Source organism: Dermacentor albipictus, chromosome 2, assembly GCF_038994185.2.
Source record: "Dermacentor albipictus isolate Rhodes 1998 colony chromosome 2, USDA_Dalb.pri_finalv2, whole genome shotgun sequence".
NCBI classification, from domain to species: Eukaryota; Metazoa; Arthropoda; class Arachnida; order Ixodida; family Ixodidae; genus Dermacentor; species Dermacentor albipictus.
The window spans coordinates 13312755-13323160 of record NC_091822.1 but is presented as its reverse complement, the minus strand read 5'-3'; positions in this window follow the sequence as shown (position 1 = coordinate 13323160).

Sequence of the window (10406 nt, the reverse complement as noted above, 5' to 3'; positions counted from 1 at the left end):
TTTTCACCTCGAGAGTTCTGTCTGGCCTCGTCGCCACTGTTACATAGTTACGACACACGTGCCGTGCCTTACTATATACGACAGCACGCCGTTCGGAGGTTGGAACATGAATCTTTGTTGCTTCCATCTCGGAGCATATATATACGAAACAGAGAGGGGGAAAGGGGAAAGGGAGAACAAGGGAAGGATATCAAACGATAAACGCACGTGCCATCAGCGCTTGCAAGGCAGTCTGATTGCGGCTGACGTCACTTTACAACACATTCATAATTGGAACAGGGCGAACAAGACGACGACGGAGTGAAATGACACAGGATGAGCGCTGTCCTGTGTCATTTCACTTCGTCGTCGTCTTGTTCGCTCTGTTCCCATTATGATTTTAACACCATAGCAGTTCGGTTTCCGACCTCACCTGTCAACCCAATGTGTGCTGCTTCATCAAAAAGAGTTATTATTAAAAATATAGAAGCGAGAAGATTAACATTAGGCGTTTTCATAAACGTTAGGCCTTCGATACGATGAATCACATAACATTACTGCTAAAATTAAAATGCTATAGCATTCGTGGTGTCGTGTTGAATTTAATTCAGAGTTACTTGACCGATAAGCACCAGTGTGTATCAATAAATAAAGAACTGTCCGCACTAGCGAAAATTAGACTTGGCTACGGCAGGGAAGTATACATTACCCACTTTTGTTCATCTTTTTCATAAACGACATAATAAAAGTAGCCATTTCAATAGAATATGTTATTTATCCAGATGACACCAGTTTGATATTTTCCGGAATGAATGATGAATATATCATAGCATTGGCTAATGACGCACAAATATGACCGTACACTTGGATGGAAAAATACTCTTCACGAACAAACTGTTCTAAGACAAAGGCTGTTCTTTTCTGAGCCAAATCTACAACATGCCCTATGCTCAATTTTTTGTACCTAACTAATGTAAAAACAGAATTCTCCCCCTTTGCAAAAACATTGAGAGTTGTGTTTCATAAATACATGTCCTGGGAGCACCTCACCAATTACATAGGACATAACTTTTGTAGATTAGTAGGAATCTTAAGATGTCATCGCGTATTACCAGAACAGCAATACCTCTTGACATGTAATGCTCTATTTACTCTACATCTGCGCTACTGTCATTTAATTTGGGGTACCGGGATCAAGAAATCATTACATAACTTAATCTTGTTGCAAAAAAATAAACGCCACAGGTTGCATTACACGTGTACCATACAATACGCATACGTATGTATCATTTTCGAGATTTAGGATTTTAAAAATTTAAACTTTATGCGGATACTATATCTTAACTAAACTTAGGTGCGAACTTATCCAGAATAGCCACCACATTGGTAGATTAGCAAACTTAACTTTAAATCTCTCTGTACGTTCCACAAGACACACTGCTCACTGGCACCCTCCACGGCTGCGTACGAACTATGGATCACAGCTGCTACAGTATTGCCTACCCATCGAACTAAATAACTTCAAACAAATGACAGTTTACGTGCTATGTCTAAAAATCCAATTTGGAATATTGTCACAGACAAAACAACAAAAGACTTCGGTCGACGCTATAGATCTTCTATCAAGCTGTACTGGCGCGTTCGTCGTTCTCTTCATTGGGGAGCAATCTAACATGCCTAGCATGTTGCACTGAATTGCACCGAGTATCTGTCAGTTGTGTCAAGGTCGTGGCATTACCCCCCTCCCCGGAAGCATAGTATCGATGCAGAACATTTATGCACTGCTGATTGCCACAGTGATAGTGTTAAGGAAGACGTAGATGGTGAGAGAGGTGTAGAGCTCTGTGGTCCGCGGGAGTAGTATAGCTTCAACCTAGAGACGTGAACGACATCGGACAGGCGTGGGCGTCGGGGACGGCGAGTGGTGCCTTATCCTTCAAGAATCACTTCGTATGTGACGTCGCCGTGTCATTGAACGGTCCTATAAGGTCCAAAGTAGCGGCGCAAAAGATTCTCCGACCGACCACGCTGGCAGAGTATGGCCCATATTTTTCACCAGTTTTATAAGCGACGTCTCGAAGACGAAGATTGTATCGCTCGGCACCGTTGTGTTGGTAGCGGATACACATTCGTGTGAGCTAGCGCGCCTCTTCGGCGCGTCGAGCGAATTCGGCAGCATCAGTGACAACATTAGAACAGTGGTAGGGTAAAATCATTGCGTCCAACGTTGTTACAGGTTTCCGGCCATGCACCAAACTAAAAGTGGTGAAGCCGGTTCTTTTTGGAACGGCAGTAATATATGCAAACGTTACATATGGGAGAACGCCGTCCAAGTTTTTGTGGTCGACGTTAACATACATGGAAATCATATCAGCGATCGTTTTGTCGAGCCTTTCTGTAAGCCCATTCGTCTGGGAATGGTAAGCAGTGGTGTTGGGATGAACTGTACTACTGAGAAGCATGATATCTCCTGTGAGCTGGACTGTAAATTCTGTGCCCCGGTCGGTTATAACCACTGTTGGAGCACCGTGGCGGAGCACGATGCCATGTACAAAGAAGGTCGCAATATCATTAACTGTGCCTTCTGGCAGATCTCGGGTTTCAATGTAACGTGTAAGGTAGTCTGTGGCAACAGCATTCCAACGGTTACCAGCCCCCGACGTGGGGATTGGTCCAATCAAATCTATGCCAACTTGCTGAAAAGCGATCCGCGCAGGATCAATGGGATCGAGAAGTCCAGCGGGAGGCACAGGTGGTGTCTTGCGTCTCTGGTAGTCGCGGCATGTCTTCACGTATTGCTTTACGTCACGGCGAAGGTTAGGCCAGAAGTACATTTGGCCTATGGGTGAAAACGTCCGTGCGAATCACAAGTGACCCGAAGATGGTTCGTCGTGAGAGGCGCACAGGATGTCGTGACATAGTGTGGATGGCACTACAAGGAGGCAGGCAGTTGCGGTTGAGTAAAAAGCCAATTTGTAGAGGACGCCATCGCGGAGACAAAGCGATGATAGCTTGCGGACGAACATACCAGGTGCATATGGTTGACGATTCTCAAGGTAGTCGATAAGAGGCCGGAGTTCTGAATCATGGCGCTGTTGCTTGCTGATGTCGGATACTGTGATAATAGAAAGAAATGCGTCCTCTTCATCAACGTCGAATGTCGGCGGTGGAAGTGGAGCACGCGACAGGCAGTCGGCATTGGTGTGCTTACGCTCGAGTTTGAACACTATCGTTATATTGTATTCTTGCAAGCGAGGACTCCAGCGTGCGAGACGGCCAGATGGATCCTTCAGGTTGGCAAGCCAGCGCAATGAGTGGTGGTCTGTCACAACTCGACACGTTCAGCCATAGAAATATGGTTGGAATTGAGCAATTGCCCACACAATAGCCAAGCATTCCTTCTCCGTAGTGGAATAGTTCCTTTCAGCTGGAAACAAAGTGCGGCTTGCGTACGTAATGACGCGTTCGGCTCCATCTTGCCACTTTGCGAGGACGGCACCAAGGCCAACGTTGCGGGCAACCTTGTGCAACTGGGTGTCACTGTCGTCGTCAACGTGTCCTAGAACTCGAGATGTCCACAGACGTTTCTGGAGTTCACAGAGGGCCTCTTGTTGGTCCTGCTCCCAGACAAACTGAACATTATCCTTTGTTAGCCCTTGTAAAGGTTCGGCTATCCTAGAAAAGTTAACCACGAAGTCTCTATAATATGCACAAAGCCTTAGAAAACGGCGGAGTTGGTGTTTGTTTGAAGGTGTTGGAAACGAAGCAACGGCGATGGCTCTGTCGGGGCCTGGTCGATTGTCTTTGTAGCTGATGATATGGACCAAAAATTTGAATTCGTCCTACCCGAAATGGCATTTATCAGGCTTTAAGGACAGGCCAACAGTACGAATTGCGTCAAGAACTGCTTGGAAATGCCAAATGTGCTACTCAAAAGTTTCTGAAAACACAACGATATCATCTAAATAGACAACCCATGACTGCCACTTGAGACCTGATAGAACCGTGTCCATCATGCACTTAAAAGTAGCAGGCGCAGAGCACAATCAGAAAAGAAGGACCTTGAATTCGTAGAGTCCGTCGTAATAAATGCGAATTTCCCACGGTCAGGGTCATCAACCTCTATTTGCCAGTAGCTGCTGCGAAGGTTCATCGATGAGAAGTATCGGACATGTCGAAGGCGGTCCAAAGAATCGTCGATGCGGGGAAGCGGATAAACGTCCTTCGTAACGCTGTTAAGATTGTTATAGTCAACGCAAAAATACATTGTACCGTCTTTCTTTTTCACCAGAACCACAGGGGACACCCATGGCCTGGTGGAGGGCTGTATGATGTCGTCGGTAAGCATTTGTTGGACTTGATTTCGGACGGCGTCTTGCTCTTTACGAGAAACACGGTAGGCACGTTGGCGCACGGGTCCTTCATTGGGATCTGTAATAATTCTTTGTTTCGTAATAGGCGTTTCGTTGACCTGCGATGTTGAAGCGAAACAGTCCGCAAGTGACTGTAAAAGGCTTTGAATGCTAGCTTGTTGTTCACCTCATAACTTAGAATTCACATCAATTTCGCTGTTGGCTGCTACGTCATGGTTAGAATCTCCACCATTGTGTCCTACAGTTAAACAAGCAGCAGAGTCACTGAATGGATCCAAATAGGCGATGGCAGTTCGTGGGGAGAAGTGCTGGTATTCACGAATGAAATTGGTCTCTAAAATCTGAGCAGTCCGTGACGACAGCTGCAAGATACCGCGGGCTACGCAAATCTGTCGAGCCAACTAGGCTGACAGATGGCCTTCAGCGATTCCGATATGGGGAGAGGATCATCGTCTGTTTCTACGGTGATCAACGTTGTACTCCGTGGTTCTAAAGTAGCGCAGTGACCCGAAACGCGCAACATCGACTGTAGGTGATAGTCGTCCGAATGACTTGCGTGTTCGCTGGAAAAAGTGACAAGCAATTCACGAAGGTTTATGATTGCACCGTACTCCCGAATAAAGTCCATGCGAGTATGACCTGCCTAGAGCACTCTGCCAGTATAATAAATGAACCGACAAATGTGGCTTCACGAATTTGTACCCTCGGAGTGCATTTGCCGATCGGCGTGAGAACGTGACCACCGGCTGTACAGAGCTTAGATCCTGGCCACGGTGTCGTCACCTTGCGAAGTGCAGTAGCCAGTTGTCCGCTCATTACAGAATAATCGGCACCAGTATCGACAAGTGCGGTTAACGGGTGGTTATCTACGGAAACGAGTATGTCGGCTGAAGCAGATTCACGGTTTTCGAAGGAAGGTGCCGAAGGCACGCAGTCATCGTTGTCGTCATCGTTATCGTCATCGTCGGCGTGTCACCGCGGAGGATCTTTCGAAGTGCGTTGGACAGCGGACCCACCCCAGAGGTCGCTGTTCTTAGTTTCGCCGACTTGGGCTTGTAGACCTGTTGCCCACGGAAGCGGAGAACGTAGTGTAGCGGCTAGGTGACGCCGATCGTCGAGGAGGTAGTGATTGTGACTGGCGCCTTTGCGGAGACGGAGATCGGGTAGTTGGCAGGGACTCATCACACGATGGGAACTGCGCGTACGGCGACGAATGTTGACTGGCCGGATATTGTTGGATTTCTCTCTGGCGCTCTCCCTCGCGTGGTCGACGAGCGCCGGGGTGATAGCCCTGGAGTCCTATTCTTCGGTAGCAGCAGGCACGGAACAAGTGGCCCACTTCTCCACAGTGGAAGCAGAGTGGTTGATGGTTAGGCGTGCGCCACATGTGTGATTTTCACGTATTCATTAGGGGGGGTCATGGACTCGCACATATTTGTATGTGAAGCTTGGCCTTGCAAGTGGCATGGTGGTTCTTCAGAAGAAGGTAGGTTACGGTGGTTCATGAGCTGCGTAGGTAGCCTCACTGCTTCCGCATAAGTAAGTACGGGGGCAGCTTCAGGTCTGGTTTGCACGAAAGGCTGTGCCGCCTGGTGGACTTCTTCGCGGATGATATCTCTGAGGGATGTTAGGGTGGACTGAAATTGCACTCCCTGTAGTCGATTGAGCTTCTCGCGCACGACACTACGCACAAGCTCTCGAAGCACATCTGTGTCACAGGGCAACGAGAGAGAAGATGCTGATCCCAGGCTGATTTGGCGATCGTAGACCGAGGAACGTTGCTAAAGGACTCGCTCTATTGTTGTCGCCTCACTGTCGAACTAAGCCACAGTAGCTGGAGGCCTTCGCATCAGTCCAGCAAACAACTGCTCTTTCACTGCACGCATCAGCAGGCGGACCTTGTTCGCTTCTGTCATGCCAGGGTCAGCAAGCTTGAAACTGGCGACATGTCATCTACGAACACGGATACGCTTTCATTCGGCTTTTCAACCCTACTCTGAAGGGCTTGCTCTGCACACTCTTTTCTTGCGGGACTGCTGCACGTATCGCGTATCTGCTGTTGAAATTCTGGCCAAGTGGAGACGCATGGCTTGTGGTTAGCGAACCATGTTCGGGCAGAGTTCCTATAGGGCGAAGTACACGTTCCTGAACTTTTTTGTTCACCCCAATAATTGACGTAGGCCGCACGATCGAAGTCATCGAGCCAGTCTTCCACGTTCTCACAAGGCTCACCATGGAACCGCCGTGGCCAGCGTGGCGTGAGGAGAACCAGCGACGCAGGAGGCTTTCCCGTGCCCTATGTCTCCTTTTTCTGGCTTGCGGTTCTGGTCGACATCCTCGGCAGTTCTTGCAGGACGTATTCCGGAGGCAGTCTTTGAAGTCATCGGCTTTTGCGTATGTTGTCCGCATCCAGTTCCTGGGGGCCAGAATACATAGATACGCACCCAGCACCTTGACCAGTTTGTCACAGACAAAATCGCAAAAGACTTCAGTCGACGCTAAAAATCTTTTATCAAGCTGTCCTGGCACCTCCTTCGTTGTCTTCTTTGTTGAGCAATCCAACATGCGTAGCATGTTACACCAAATTGCACCGAGTAGCTATCAGTTGTGTCAAGGTCGTGGGAATACGTTGTCCACGAATGCTTTTTCTTTCTGATGTAAATATGACGTCTTGTATGTGTTTATGTTATGGTTTTTGAATTGTGGCTTCAAGTTTCACGTACGGCACAAACTCTTATGTACCGCATGTTGCTGCCTTTGTGCCAAATGGGAGGGAGGCTAGTCAAGCGGCAGATATGCAGCTTTCGTCCTGCATTCGCCACAGTAATTGGTATAATCTGTCGTGTTATAAATGTACGGATGTGGTAGATTAAAACTAAATCTAAAGAAAAAAAAAACAAATCTTGCATCTCAAGAAGAATCACCGCATGGTTCTTAAGATGATATGAAATAAATAATGGAAAAAAAGTAAACGCTTGGTTAACTTTCATAACGCCCTTAGTCAGGTTGAGACAGAACAGTAGGCAACACGAACATTTCCTCAACAAGCTAACAATTGAAATTTTACAAACTCATTACAAACCCTTCTTGTAAGAACCAGTGGAGAATACGAACATTTCCACGATAAAGGAACCATTCCAAAATTAAAAAGAGCTTTTAACCTCTTCGTCTCTGAAAAACACTGGGCATACGAACGTTTCTACAATAAGCTAACAATTTAAAATATAAAGACAGATCATAAACTCTTCGCCTTTCAAGAATGTAAACGTGCTACCAAATTCGAAAAGAATGACAAGTACGATACTCAAAGGGCCTCTGTTGCAATAACGAAGCGGCAAAATGCGTATTTTATGGGAGGGGATAAATTAAAGTCAGGGGCTATGACAGCTTGAAAAAGGCTCGCGCATTAGGCTGTGATGAAGGTCGCTGTCATTTCATACAAAGGCTACCGCACAATCGAGCATGTGTTCCTACACACATTTTGTCACTGAACAAACTTGTCCACGATGTCAGTGAGACTTATTTTTCTGGCGAACTCTCGGTGCCCATGGAGAACTGCTATGTGACTTAGCCGCGCTTATCCCACTGTTCACCTCAAGTAGGTTTTCACGCGACGGAGGCACGAAAACGATCTCTCAGATGTGCCTTACGTGACTTGGATAGTCAAAGCAATTTTGACAAGCTTAGTCACCACGGGCAAAAGATCTCGCAGCTGCTCACGGTTACCACCCGAAAGCACCTCTACAGCATCCTGAAACGTTTTCAAGGGTGTATTGCACTGTCTTGCATATTTATAAGCATAATACGGTGAACGTTGAGCTGTTTAGGCTCAAGATCGTAGAACTTAAAGAGGGCACGCCGAAAACATACGGCGTTACCCATAGCGGACTGAAAGGTTGCTTCAAGCAATAACATGGCATGCCTTTCAGTGAGCAGAGCAGGAGTGACGTCAATCATTCACGGAATATGCAGCCATCGTTTGTCGAGTTTGCAGTTTTAATGGCCACGTTGATTCCGCATGCCGATGATGCACTCAATGTTTGTCCCGCGGTGGTTGCGATTCTTACTGTTGGAGGTAGGTTTCAACTCCATTTCAATTACTCTGGTTGGCATGTATTCTCCAAAACCGGAGTGGAAGAAGATTACGCGCCGGAACTGCTGCGTAACAGGCTCCCACGCAACACTGGCCAAGGAGACCCAGGTAGAAATAAGGGCTTCCCGCAGATACCGTGGGATAAACGTGCAGGAATGTTTTGATGATAAGCTGTCCGAGCTCTCATCACAGACCGGTGGGTACCGCTTTTTTAAGTGCTGGCTGTGTGTTAAGTGTGTGCGGCAAATTCCCGGACGGCCCAAGACCACCTCGTAGAACCATTCCGTGTCTGGAAATCCACAAGTTCGCTCAAGGTAGGTTTAATGCTGTCGACTTTATTGTGGAGTTCAAAGTCTCGTTCGTTATGCCATAAACATTTTATTTATATTGCTACACGCGTGTAGCATTTGATTGTTTGAACGAGGCGCGTAGGCGCCATCACTTGAGAAAAGAAGGGGAAGAACGAAGTGGGCTCGCACTGTGAATCTAACCGGTCAACGCTGCAACCGCTATTGTAAATATAACCTGGAAATAGTTGCTCGTCTTACTGACCCGTCTTTTGCGTAAAAATATTTGCAAGGTTGATGTGTAGACACTGTAGTGCTTACGTTTAAAGGCAAGTTCATAGTTCACATTTCGAGTAAAGAATTGATTTAGATCTTCGGGAAAGGTTGGGAGTCTTAGAAGAGAATGTGCACGAAGAAAACTCCTGGGGGGCATTTATGAAATGGTCGTTTATTTGATTCCGCACAGACGCTTCGAACAGAAGACGACCCACCATGGTTGCTCAGTGGTTATGGTGCTGCGCTGCTGAGCACTAGGACGCGGGATTGAATCCCAGCCATGGCGGTCGCATTTCGATGGGGGTTAAATGAACACCCGTGTACTTAGATTTAGGTGCAGGTCAAAGAACCCCAGGTGGTCCGAATTTCCGGAGTCCTCCACTACGGCGTGCCTCATAATCAGAAAGTGGTTTTGGCACGTAAAAATCCACAATTAAATTTTTTCACAGAAGTCGTTCAGAGAGCTGCCGTTGCCAGTCGTAATCCCTTATGGTGAACTGGACATACAACTTTTGCTATCATCCGTCTCCTTTGTCGGTCCGAGACAAATCTATGTAGCCGGGGCAGTTTGAGGCATCTTTGTCCTTTCAACGTTTCGGCAGCTGTAGTTCTTCAGTTGATTTGTCCAAAACCGTACAAAAGGAGACGCGATGCGCCTGACCCCATCGCTAATCTACGGAGGGAAAGCAGACTATGCGAAGGTACCCTCGTTTGTCGAATATGGCTAGGAGTGGCCTTTGCGAATCCTTTGCTTTCCGATTTGGATGGGCCAACGACGCCTCGTGTGGTCACTGCGGTAGCTATGAGACTCTTCAACACCCGTCTCTGTGACTGCCATCGCTACGGTTTGCATGGGCGATCGCTCGCAATCGCGATAGCGCGCTTGGACCAAATGCCATAAGAGAGAACACCATTTTAGAAGGCTGACATCACAAGTTATCGCATCTGCGTGCGACTAGGGCTCTGTTGCAGCTTTTAAAGACAGGAGAATTGGACAAGCTGCTGTAGCCTCAACTGATGTTTACAGTGCTGCAAGCACTACTTTGCTATGCGGTGATTGTATGTAGTGACAATGACTGACTGTATGACTGTATCTATGCTCCACTTTCTTTCTTTATATCTTCTTTCTCGTCACTTTACCTCCCACTCTTTCCCAAGCGTAGGGTAGCATACCGGATCTTCTCTCCTTGGTAACCTCCCTGCCTGTTCCCTTTCTTCTGTCTCTCTCCGTGAGGGCGAGAAAATTGGGGGGGGAGGTGCTCGGGCCCTCCAGCGCTCCCTCCCCCCCCCCCCCCGTCGTTATGCGGCGGTTATGGATAAAAGGATAACATCGTCAGCAGTGAAGATAAGTAAGAGACTATCGGAGTAGTGGCGGAAAAAAAGCGGGGAAGATATTGA